Here is a 13,439-nt window from a genome sequence, read left to right as displayed (position 1 = left end):
TAAACAGATTTTTTTTTTATGTAATTGGCACTTCACGATACATATTTAATTTATAAGTGATTGCCAATGCCATGGAGATATAAAGTGGAGATATATATAACAGGGATCGGAAACCGGTATTTTTTGTATGGGAACGAAAACGGTATTTTTTCGTTCTTTGTTAATTATTTCATTCCTAATCGGGCAATCTAATAATACGAAGTCGTTATCTAAAAACATAACTGAGTCCTACATTTTGAGTATAAAATAAACCGAAATATATGGTTATTTCGTTGTTTTTGCACAAAACCGGTTCCGATCCCTGATATATAATATATAAATATTTATAAATACTTAAATACATAGAAAACACCCATGACTCAGGAACAAATATCCATGCTCATCACACGAATAAATGCCCTTACCAGGATTTGAACCCGGGACCATTAGCTTCGTAGGCAGGGTCACTACCCACTAGGCCAAACCGGTCGTCTAAAACCTGTTGTAATATTTGAAAAACTTGAAGGTTCGAAAGAACTAATTCATCTATATTCGTTGTCTTATACCTAGTTTCTGACTATACTTCTCTATTCAATTTGGAGTACGCAGGTGTATGTATGGTTGGATAATGGAAACGAGCTTCCATATTATGTAAATTATATTTAGTTAGCTGATGGCCAGTGGTGAGCATAATAATATCTACCGTATCTGAGTCAAATTTAGTTAGCCAGCACAAAGACTAATTGAGAGCTACCTCGTTAGATCTTGAATAGCCTTTACGATAGGTCCGCATACGATCAAGACAGCAATTTATACAGCAAATAGTACAGGATGTTCACAACGTAAAAGACGATGAGTCGAGCTCTCGGGCGGGTCAACAAGAGTAAATGTGTCATTCACTTCATCTGATTCAGGTTATTTGGGCTCAAAAGAATCAGAAAAGATTGTTTTGTTAGACATGAACTTAGGAGTCCACATCATGAACCATATACAAAAAGTATATAACTTACAGTTTCCAGACATATGTTGCCAATTTTTGATATAGGTACGAGTTCTGAAAACCGAAGCCGAAAAGGATTAGGTATTTATGCCATTGCAACAACTATTTTTTAAGATTATTTTCACATCAACTTTATAAATAGGTAGGAATGTTTGAGTTCATTTGAAAGACCGCAATATCAGTAGTAGATCTGTAATCTGCCAAATTTTGAACGCGTCCATTTCATTTGTCTCGATGAATAGTGATGATTGCATCATCATCATTCCACGCAGGCGAAGTCGCAGGCAGAAGCTAACTAACAATAAATAAGTATTAAAACACCAACACAAACAAAAGTAAGCTTATGTAATAGCACTGCACATTTCTGTATATTAGTAAGACAGTGATGTAGCATTCTGCTCTGGTTATCTCTGCTTCATTATGCATACGAATTGTTTTGATGTTCGCATTCAAACTTACGGGTAAAGACACGTTACTGCGCTGTCGGGAAATCCCGAGGACTTATAAAGTGTTTACAGTTGAATGTGCTATTAAGATCAAACTTCGCTACGTCTTTATTCCAGGAGGCCTACCGCGAAAACCGAAATTCGTCAATTGCGGGCATTTTTCTCTGTCACTCTAATGACGTCTTAGAGAGAGTAAAAGAGAAAAATCCAACCGATTTTCGCGGTAGGCCCCCAGGTGCAGATTCAGGAGTCGTGACCATAAACAATTTTCTGCAGTTATTATTGCCATCCGAAAAAGTTAATATTAGGTACCAACTTGGTAATAGGTATTGACTAATAATATTATCTATAGATTAGGTTAGGTTAGGTTATTAAATTTTCATATAATATGTGGTGGTCATCTCGAAAAAACTTAAAAAAAGACAACAAAAAGAAAACGGTCAGAATCCTTATTATTTTACCACCACATGCAAAAGATTAAAAATAAAGTAAAAATGTATTTATTTCGTTGCTTTTTTACTGTTCTTAGGTAAGGGTCTTTTACCCTTAACATCAACTTAGAATTCATTAGAATTTCAGTTACTTGAATTTTCCAGTACACATTAGAATTGCTTAATTTACAACAGTACCCGTACCATGAGTCACTGATTGTGTCAAAACTGTCGTAGCGTACATGTCCGTTTTGTCAATTTTCTATCCTATCCTATAGGGAGCGTGCATGAACTGTAGGAGGCAGCACAGGAGCCGTCAGATTTTTGGCGCGAGGAGTAAATGTGATGTTTTTTGTTCCGATGTAACCCGCAAGATGGCAGAACCTACTATGCACTTGAAAACACATGTCGTGTACATGTGCATGTTTATAGTTCCGATTTAGGCCACAAGATGGCAGACCCTCCAACGCGCACGGTCCCTATACCCGTACCATGAGTCACTGACATATACTCTATCGAGAAAGTAATTTACTTTCTATACATCTTGCACTTATATGCGAGTACGAGTGAGATGCATAGAACGTAAGTTAAGTTCTCGATAGCGTTTATGTCAGTGACGAACTAGTGGTAGCCACACACGTAGGTAATTGATGTAATACACGCATTACTCAACCTCAAAAGGCCCTTCGGGTACACGAGTACACCGGTTAGCGCACGTTACGGGCTCTAATTAATGCGTCAATCACCCGATTCCCTAATACTGAAGGCCTTTTGATCTGGTTCATAATCAATATCAAAACTAATTCATGATGTATGTAGTCAACTAAAATAGGTAATGTTTTGTATTACGAAGGGTGCAAAAATATCTGACACGATACAATTAGTCAATCAGGTTCAGCAGGGACAATTGAATGATTTCATTCATAACTTGTCCATGCATTTTTGAACCCTACTGTACTTGCAGGCGTACTTATTCGACTTAAGAAATGTCTAATGTAATCTGATGTATGAGTATTTAATTAACAGGGCCCGTACCTTTCATGCCGTTGACAGACAAAAGACGTCACGCTACATAGAGATGATGATTCTTCTTTAGGTAAGTTATACCACAGATTAGATATATATAAGATATGGCCACCCCATACATTAAAATGCGACCGCCTAAAAGCGCGTCGATACTAGATGGCGTCACTGAAAATGCGCTGTTGCCTAATATGGAGACTAGATGGCGTTAAGTGTCACATCCAGGTCATAAAACTTTTTAGGAAATATCATCAATACCATATAATATTATTACTCCTAGCGACATCTATACATCTTCATTGAAAGTTATTTAGACACGATTACGAAGAATCACAGGTGTCACTTTATTGAGTAAATTGAATAGATTTATTTTCTTGCGATAACTTATTAAGAAAATATTTAAAAAAAATTAAAAATGAGTTTGTTGTGTCAAACTATTAGTGAAGTGAAGCTAAATATGATCCATGATTCCAGCGGGGTTCGAACCGGCATCTCCAGAAACTGTGTTTCCCTATACCACGAATATCGAAATAAGGAAATTGTCTATCTGGGCATCTGCCACTGGAATTGCGCAAGAGCGATAGAGACGGACTTACACGTTCGATTTAGCGACACCCGTCGGCCTATTTATATTGCTGGCATTTTTAAAACCGACCACGACTTCGTGTGAGGTGAATCCACCGGGATCCTTGTATAGGTTAATTATTTGCCGAAGATAGCTGTTTGATAAATAGTTTGATAAACAGAGAAAAATATATTAACATTTCTTTGATGCTAAGAATCTACGCAACAAGCTAGCAGAAAGTGTCACGCTGAAGATTAAATGTAATAACCTCTAAAGGCCTCTCGCCCTGTGACAAATCACACGCGGTTTTAGATACATTGCCGGCTAAGTGTGGTCTACCAATGCAGTTGGCAACAAACATAGGTAGCATAGGTTTTGTCTATTTAATAATATGAACGGGTTTACCGCGAAATAATAATGAAATTATGTCGCGGTAGCCTAATTCTAGTTTTGTTCTATTAGATTTGGCTTAAAGGATTAAGGAAAGGATCCAGGCGGTAAAATTTCAATAGAAAAAAGAAAACCGGCCAAGTGCAAGTCAGACTCGTACTGGAAGGGTTCCGTACCATTATCTATAAAAAACGGTCACCCATCCAAGTATTGACCCCGCCCGACGTTGCTTAACTTCGGTGATTGGAAAAAGATATTTATTTTATTCTGTTTTTAGTATTTGTTGTTATAGCGCCAACAGAAATACATAATCTGTAGAAATTTCAACTGGCTAACTATCACGATTCATGAGATACAGCCTGGTTACAGACGGACGGACAGACGGACAGCGGAGTCTCAGTAATAGGGTCCCGTTTGATCCTTTGGGTACGAAACCCTAAAAACAAGAATTTGACACTATTCGTAGGACTGGCCGGTAAAACCTATGGGCCAGCCAACCCCATTCAATGGATTCGATAAAAAAAATATCTTAGTTGTTCCCAGTGGTAACAGATGAAAAACTAATTCCCATGTTACCGATAGCAACAACTTGGTGGTAGTAATGCATACTTACGATATCAGCCCGCATGTAATTAATTACTTACAACATTCCATTGGTTGGACCTCTGTCACGTCACAGGGATGGCGGATCTTTAGTACCTATATGTATAATTTATGAACTATTTTTCGGATAGGGCGGTGTACTGAATTAGGGCACTTATATTAGGCAATACAGGTGTGGAGAAGAGGCAGGGTACAGAGAAATAGCGTAGTCAAAAACGGGTTCTAATATACTTTCTGAAAATTAAACTCTGATGGTAATATTATACCTACGCTACATAGTCAAGTCTTACCTAAGTGATTTGACCTGCTGAAAATAAAAATGTCATAATAATTTTGCGCCTGCTACCACCCACCACGGCCACACGGCCATGGTAAAAGAATTAGACATGGTGTATTCTCATCTGTTCCCACAATACATGTCCCCACCGGGCACAAATGGGAAGAATCCATTCACATTGTTGCTGGCGGAGACAAATGAGAATGAATCCTTCTCACCTGTGACCGCCTCGGTTTCTTCCTGTCCTTATTATTATACAAATGTCGATTAACTGTTCAAATAGCAACTGTCAAAACAATGACAGGAAAAAACCGAGGCGGTCACAGATGGGAATGGATCCTTCCCACAAATGGGAATACACTTTAGACATTCCCTACTGGCGTAAGAAAGTGCATGTACCACTGGTATCATCAGCACTGTACCTGCTTCATACATTATATGTATTACGTATGATATATGTATTACGTATGATTATTCATATATAGTACATACTAGGTATTTCAAATGCCTAGGGAAATAAAACAACAAGCATGACAACTACTTATTTCATTTATTTTGTAACAACCTAAGCTTTTGTTGATTTTGAATCCTGTTTCTTTTTGTGATTTGCAGTAATAATTGATTTATGTTTCAATTAATTTTTCTACACTGTATTTCAAATGCTCTGTACAGTATAATATATATTACATGCGGTAGCGTGATCTATTTTTAAAATACATATTAAATGATTAGTCATGTTTTTTAATACATTTAATTTATGTTTTATAATATTAAATTGGTCCTCATAATTTGTTAGACAAACGTCAATGACTTGGTAAAAAATTGACACTTGGGCATTTTAATGTTGTTTTCAGCGAGCCCATAGGTTTTCTCTAGTATAAATAATTGTTTTTTTATCACTTAAATCGACATTTTTAGTCATCGACTTCAAGCATTTGTTACATTTAAAGTTGTTGAAACATTTGTTTGCTATATATATCCTGCGAAATAAGTGACAGAGCATTGTTCGAGAGTCGGAGTCCCTGTGCTATCGGCGCGGGCGGCTGTGCGAGATGTGCATTGTGCAGGGCGTCGGAGCCTTCTCCACTTGCTGTAGGGCCGTGCTGCGGGGCACAACACTTGCTGTAGGCTCGGGTATATCCTCGGAATCCGAACTGAGGCTCGGGCTCCGGCTCCTTGGTGAGGTTCTGTCTATTGTCAGATAGGTCACAATTTGATACATCTGTCTGCTCGCAATTTTGATGACCCGGTAGCCGTACTAGCATTTCAGTTAAATAGCTACGAACTGACCTTAACATTCGAACGCTTGGATTTTTATTGTTCCCGCCCTTTAGTCTATATGTTGAAAATAAATTTTCTAACACATCCTGATTTAACCTGTTTGTTAACAAGTACTGTACACCTTCGGTGTTTTCTTCTGTGTACAATAAGTATTATGCCATTAATGCTTTGCTGTAAGCCCTCGAAACAAGGAGGCGTAGTGTTCTTTTTTAGATTTCCTTTAACAACAATTTTTTTTAAGTCTTGTAGAATTCTGAGACCATTTTCTAATGCTTGCCTCGCAGCGTTATCTTTTGTTAATCCACATTTCTTTGGATTCTTGTCAAATTTAGTTTTGCTGTTGAGAGCGTCAAACAAGTTGTTTATCTGAACAATAAACTGAGCTGTGTTCGCAGCAGTAGGGCTTGACAGTTCTCCTGTTTGTATTGCTGTGTTGATCGCTGCGCCAACTGAATGGGAAAATATTTGTGTAGCTAATTTTACACGTGAAGTAATCTTTTTCTCTTACGGCACTCCTCCATGCAAATGCATGTTCAAATTTTGACGAAGTTGATGAGCTTCCCACTTCTTGATCGTGTAATACTTGCAACGCTCGTTTTCCATACACATTTCTTAGGTCAACCTTTAATTTTTGTGGTGATGTATCAGGTGTCACTTCAACTGCAGTTCCTGAAATTAGATTTGGAATTGAGAAATAATATTTGGATACAAATATAAAGAACGAAAAAGTTCCTTTAAATAAAAATCGGCCAAGAGCATGTCGGGCCATGCTCAGTGTAGGGTTCATGTATCATGTACATTACAAGTATAAGGGAGTACCTTCGCAGCGCTTTCTACGTCTTTTACTAAGATGAGAAAACTTTTGCAATAACTCAAAAATGGCTGGACCGATCATGTTCGCTATAGTTTTCATTGAAAGTATTTAATAACCTTTTATTTTACAAATTAAAGCAAGAAATATTACTTTGATAATCCGCGAGAAAATAACGTGTTATGTCAATCAGTGCTAACCCGTTATACTTACTTGCGTATTTTTACATGCAATTAATGTTCCCACCCTCCCACATTACCAAAAAAACAAAATTGGTAATGCATCCACATTACCAAAAAACAAAATCAATCCCCTACACCAAGAACATTTTAACATTTTTAACAAGTGAACAATAAAAAAAACTTGGACCGAACATGAAATTGATGACTTGTCTAGTTATAGAAATTTTTTTGTAATTAAGTAAATAAAACAAAACATACCTGAATTGTTTATCCATGTTCGTAGACGATTTGTATCCTTTACTGGAAAACGGAATAATGAATGAGTTCCGCTTGTATTTAGGCAATTTATGTATTGACAGCGCCGGGCAGGAGCCATGTTTTTTGCGTTTCTTTGTCCGTTCAGTGTGCCTTGTTGTCGTTATCCCTTGTCAACAAATCCGTATCGTGGAGCAATCGTAAGTCCGTAGAGAATGCCGAAGTCAAATAACAAAAAAACAAAACAATGAATAAAAAGGAGCGCATACGCAGGAGTCACATACCGAAACGAAACCACACTAACCACAGACACCACAGTATGTTCCGTTCCGAAACAGAGGAGAGGGCCTACCGCGAACCACCATTGACGTGTTGCCTCTCTGTCGCACTTGTAACTTCGCACGTAAATGTGACAGGGAGGCAACACGTCGAATGTGGTTCGCGGTAGGCACTCTGCAGTGCAAGTCAACGATATAGTATTGCCAGTTTAATTTCTATCAATCCCCACAAATTCCAAAGTATCTTTATTCGTTTGAATTAGAATTGAATTTGAACACGGGTCTTAGAAATGTATTTTAAATTTATTTCTTCGTTTAAATATTATTAAGAATTAAAATAAAAATATTTATTCTTATTTTACCTTTTTACGTGATGTAAAATATGTAGGCAGGCATGTATAATTGTAGGTAATAACGTAATCAGGCTGGTATTGGTTGGTACGGTCAAGGAATTTAATTTCTTACCCATTTCGTACCTTGTCACAGTGACAAACAACATGAAACTCGCTAGAGACCTCATACTATTGTCACTGTGACAAGGTACGAAATGGGTCACAAATTAAATTCTTTGACTGTACTTGTAATACATATTAATTAACGTTATACCACAGATTAGATATATATAAGATATGGCCACCCCATACATTAAAATGCGACCGCCTAAAAGCGCGTCGATACTAGATGGCGTCACTGAAAATGCGCTGTTGCCTAATATGGAGACTAGATGGCGTTAAGTGTCACATCCAGGTCATAAAACTTTTTAGGAAATATCATCAATACCATATAATATTATTACTCATAGCGACATCTATACATCTTCATTGAAAGTTATTTAGACATGTCGTTGTCAACGATTACGAATAATCAACAGGTGTCACTTTATTGAGTAAATTGAATAGATTTATTTTCTTGCGATAACTTATTAAGAAAATATTTAAAATAATTTAAAAATGAGTTTGTTGTGTCAAACTATTAGTGAAGTGAAGCTAAATATGATCCATGATTCCAGCGGCGTTCGAACCGGCATCTCCAGAAACTGTGTTTCCCTATACCACGAATATCGAAATAAGGAAATTGTCTATCTGGGCATCTGCCACTGGAATTGCGCAAGAGCGATAGAGACGGACTTACACGTTCGATTTAGCGACACCCGTCGACCTATTTATATTGCTGGCATTTTTAAAACCGACCACGACTTCGTGTGAGGTGAATCCACCGGGATCCTTGTATAGGTTAATTATTTGCCGAAGATAGCTGTTTGATAAATAGTTATCACATATACAATTTTTTAGATTTTTTTCTGGTGAGAGGGACAGAGAAAAATATATTAACATTTCTTTGATGCTAAGAATCTACGCAACAAGCTAGCAGAAAGTGTCACGCTGAAGATTAAATGTAATAACCTCTAAAGGCCTCTCGCCCTGTGACAAATCACACGCGGTTTTAGATACATTGCCGGCTAAGTGTGGTCAACCAATGCAGTTGGCAACAAACATAGGTAGCATAGGTTTTGTCTATTTAATAATATGAACGGGTTTACCGCGAAATAATAATGAAAATATGTCGCGGTAGCCTAATTCTAGTTTTGTTCTATTAGATTTGGCTTAAAGGATTAAGGAAAGGATCCAGGCGGTAAAATTTCAATAGAAAAAAGAAAACCGGCCAAGTGCAAGTCAGACTCGTACTGGAAGGGTTCCGTACCATTATCTATAAAAAAACGGTCACCCATCCAAGTATTGACCCCGCCCGACGTTGCTTAACTTCGGTGATTGGAAAAAGATATTTATTTTATTCTGTTTTTAGTATTTGTTGTTATAGCGCCAACAGTAATACATAATCTGTAGAAATTTCAACTGGGTAACTGTCACGATTCATGAGATACAGCCTGGTTACAGACGGACGGACAGACGGACAGCGGAGTCTCAGTAATAGGGTCCCGTTTGATCCTTTGGGTACGGAACCCTAAAAACAAGAATTTGGCACTATTCGTAGGACTGGCCGGTAATACCTATGGGCCAGCCAACCCCATTCAATGGATTCGATAAAAAAAATATCTTAGTTGTTCCCAGTGGTAACAGATGAAAAACTAATTCCCATGTTACCGATAGCAACAACTTGGTGGTAGTAATGCATACTTACGATATCAGCCCGCATGTAATTAATTACTTACAACATTCCATTGGTTGGACCTCTGTCACGTCACTTGAATGACGTTAGGACAGGGATGGCGGATCTTTAGTACCTATATGTATAATTTATGAACTATTTTTCGGATAGGGCGGTGTACTGAATTAGGGCACTTATATTAGGCAATACAGGTGTGGAGAAGAGGCAGGGTACAGAGAAATAGCGTAGTCAAAAACGGGTTCTAATATACTTTCTGAAAATTAAACTCTGATGGTAATATTATACCTACGCTACATAGTCAAGTCTTACCCAAGTGATTTGACCTGCTGAAAATAAAAATGTCATAATAATTTTGCGCCTGCTACCACCCACCACGGCCACACGGCCTCGGTAAAAGAATTAGACATGGTGTATTCTCATCTGTTCCCACAATACATGTCCCCACCGGGCACAAATGGGAAGAATCCATTCACATTGTTGCTGGCGGGGACAAATGAGAATGAATCCTTCTCACCTGTGACCGCCTCGGTTTCTTCCTGTCCTTATTATTATACAAATGTCGATTAACTGTTCAAATAGCAACTGTCAAAACAATGACAGGAAAAAACCGAGGCGGTCACAGATGGGAATGGATCCTTCCCACAAATGGGAATACACTTTAGACATTCCCTACTGGCGTAAGAAAGTGCATGTACCACTGGTATCATCAGCACTGTACCTGCTTCATACATTATATGTATTACGTATGATATATGTATTACGTATGATTATTCATATATAGTACATACTAGGTATTTCAAATGCCTAGGGAAATAAAACAACAAGCATGACAACTACTTATTTCATTTATTTTGTAACAACCTAAGCTTTTGTTGATTTTGAATCCTGTTTCTTTTTTGTGATTTGCAGTAATAATTGATTTTTGTTTCAATTAATTTTTCTACACTGTATTTCAAATGCTCTGTACAGTATAATATATATTATATGCGGTAGCGTGATCTATTTTTAAAATACATATTAAATGATTAGTCATGTTTTTTAATACATTTAATTTATGTTTTATAATATTAAATTGGTCCTCATAATTTGTTAGACAAACGTCAATGACTTGGTAAAAATTGACACTTGGGCATTTTAATGTTGTTTTCAGCGAGCCCATAGGTTTTCTCTAGTATAAATATTTGTTTTTTTATCACTTAAATCGACATTTTTAGTCATCGACTTCAAGCATTTGTTACATTTAAAGTTGTTGAAACATTTGTTTGCTATATATATCCTGCGAAATAAGTGACAGAGCATTGTTCGAGAGTCGGAGTCCCTGTGCTATCGGCGCGGGCGGCTGTGCGAGATGTGCATTGTGCAGGGCGTCGGAGCCTTCTCCACTTGCTGTAGGGCCGTGCTGCGGGGCACAACACTTGCTGTAGGCTCGGGTGTATCCTCGGAATCCGAACTGAGGCTCGGGCTCCGGCTCCTTGGTGAGGTTCTGTCTATTGTCAGATAGGTCACAATTTGATACATCTGTATGCTCGCAGTTTTGATGACCCGGTAGCCGTACTAGCATTTCAGTTAAATAGCTACGAAAGACTGACCTTAACATTCGAGCGCTTGGATTTTTATTGTTCCCGCCCTTTAGTCTATATGTTGAAAATAAATTTTCTAACACATCCTGATTTAACCTGTTTGTTAACAAGTACTGTACACCTTCGGTGTTTTCTTCTGTGTACAATAGTATTATGCCATTAATGCTTTGCTGTAAGCCCTCGAAACAAGGAGGCGTAGTGTTCTTTTTTAGATTTCCTTTAACATTTTTTTTTAAGTCTTGTAGAATTCTGAGACCACTTTCTAATGCTTGCCTCGCAGCGTTATCTTTTGTTAATCCACATTTCTTTGGATTCTTGTCAAATTTAGTTTTGGTGTTGAGAGCGTCAAACAAGTTGTTTATCTGAACAATAAACTGAGCTGTGTTCGCAGCAGTAGGGCTTGACAGTTCTCCTGTTTGTATTGCTGTGTTGATCGCTGCGCCAACTGAATGGGAAAATATTTGTGTAGCTAATTTTACACGTGAAGTAATCTTTTTCTCTTACGGCACTCCTCCATGCAAATGCATGTTCAAATTTTGACGAAGTTGATGAGCTTCCCGCTTCTTGATCGTGTAATACTTGCAACGCTCGTTTTCCATACACATTTCTTGGGGTCAACCTTTAATTTTTGTGGTGATGTATCAGGTGTCACTTCAACTGCAGTTCCTGAAATTAGATTTGGAATTGAGAAATAATATTTGGATACAAATATAAAGAACGAAAAAGTTCCTTTAAATAAAAATCGGCCAAGAGCATGTCGGGCCATGCTCAGTGTAGGGTTCATGTATCATGTACATTACAAGTATAAGGGAGTACCTTCGCAGCGCTTTCTACGTCTTTTACTAAGATGAGAAAACTTTTGCAATAACTCAAAAATGGCTGGACCGATCATGTTCGCTATAGTTTTCATTGAAAGTATTTAATAACCTTTTATTTTACAAATTAAAGCAAGAAATATTACTTTGATAATCCGCGAGAAAATAACGTGTTATGTCAATCAGTGCTAACCCGTTATACTTACTTGCGTATTTTTACATGCAATTAATGTTCCCACCCTCCCACATTACCAAAAAACAAAATTGGTAATGCATCCACATTACCAAAAAACAAAATCAATCCCCTACACCAAGAATATCTTAACAAGTGAACAATAAAAAAAACTTGGACCGAACATGAAATTGATGACTTGTCTAGTTATAGAAATTTTTTTGTAATTAAGTAAATAAAACAAAACATACCTGAATTGTTTATCCATGTTCGTAGACAATTTGTATCCTTTACTGGAAAACGGAATAATGAATGAGTTCCGCTTGTATTAAGGCAATTTATGTATTGACAGCGCCGGGTAGGAGCCATGTTTTTTGTGTTTCTTTGTCCGTTCAGTGTGCCTTGTTGTCGTTATCCCTTGTCAACAAATCCGTATCGTGGAGCAATCGTAAGTCCGTAGAGAATTCCGAAGTCAAATAACAAAAAAACAAAACAATGAATAAAAAGTAATGAATAACAAGGAGCGCATACGCAATTACGCAGGAGTCACATACCGAAACGAAACCACACTAACCACAGACACAGTATGTTCCGTTCCGAAACAGAGGAGAGGGCCTACCGCGAACCACCATTGACGTGTTGCCTCTCTGTCGCACTTGTAACTTCGCACGTAAATGTGACAGGGAGGCAACACGTCGAATGTGGTTCGCGGTAGGCACTCTGCAGTGCAAGTCAACGATACAGTATTGCCAGTTTAATTTCTATCAATCCCCACAAATTCCAAAGTATCTTTATTCGTTTGAATTAGTATTGAATTTGAATACGGGTCTTAGAAATATATTTTAAATTTATTTCTTCGTTTAAATATTATTAAGAATAAAAATAAAAATATTTATTCTTATTTTACCTTTTTACGTGATGTAAAATATGTAGGCAGGCATGTATAATATAGTATGTAGGTAATAACGTAATCAGGTTGGTATTGGTTGGTACGGTCAAGGAATTTAATTTCTTACCCATTTCGTACCTTGTCACAGTGTCACTGTGACTGTACTGTCTAATACATATTAATTAACGTTATACATAGATTTTATTTGACTAATATTAACATAATTTCATGTGGAGTTTAGATAATGGGAACAAAATTTTTAACGTTTTTAAAAGACAATACATACTCGTATTAGCGACATTTTTCAAGGCCTCTACAAACCACACCGACAAATT

The 13,439-nt window shown here is 37.3% G+C and overlaps 2 long non-coding RNA genes across 5 annotated transcripts; both read right to left on the bottom strand.

The window, feature by feature from the left end:
• Positions 1-6,618: 6,618 nt before the first annotated feature.
• Positions 6,619-7,906, bottom strand: LOC133522340 (uncharacterized). 2 transcript variants are annotated; one of them, XR_009800040.1, is made up of 3 exons: positions 7,548-7,823; positions 7,247-7,412; positions 6,619-6,664 (listed from the first exon to the last, which is right to left on the bottom strand). It is a non-coding gene; the product is annotated as an uncharacterized LOC133522340 (long non-coding RNA). The 2 variants fall into 2 exon arrangements; XR_009800039.1 differs by having other exon boundaries at positions 7,247-7,906.
• A 2,569-nt stretch (positions 7,907-10,475) lies between these two features.
• Positions 10,476-13,019, bottom strand: LOC133522339 (uncharacterized). 3 transcript variants are annotated; one of them, XR_009800037.1, is made up of 3 exons: positions 12,790-13,019; positions 12,467-12,632; positions 10,476-11,894 (listed from the first exon to the last, which is right to left on the bottom strand). It is a non-coding gene; the product is annotated as an uncharacterized LOC133522339 (long non-coding RNA). The 3 variants fall into 3 exon arrangements; XR_009800038.1 differs by lacking the exon at positions 12,790-13,019 and adding an exon at positions 12,770-12,784; XR_009800036.1 differs by lacking the exon at positions 12,790-13,019 and having other exon boundaries at positions 12,467-12,743.
• Between the last annotated feature and the right edge of the window lie 420 nt (positions 13,020-13,439).

Source organism: Cydia pomonella, chromosome 10 (assembly GCF_033807575.1).
Source record: "Cydia pomonella isolate Wapato2018A chromosome 10, ilCydPomo1, whole genome shotgun sequence".
Taxonomy (NCBI): domain Eukaryota; kingdom Metazoa; phylum Arthropoda; class Insecta; order Lepidoptera; family Tortricidae; genus Cydia; species Cydia pomonella.
The sequence above is the reverse complement of the archived record's forward strand: the minus strand, read 5'-3'. Positions and strand labels throughout refer to the sequence as shown.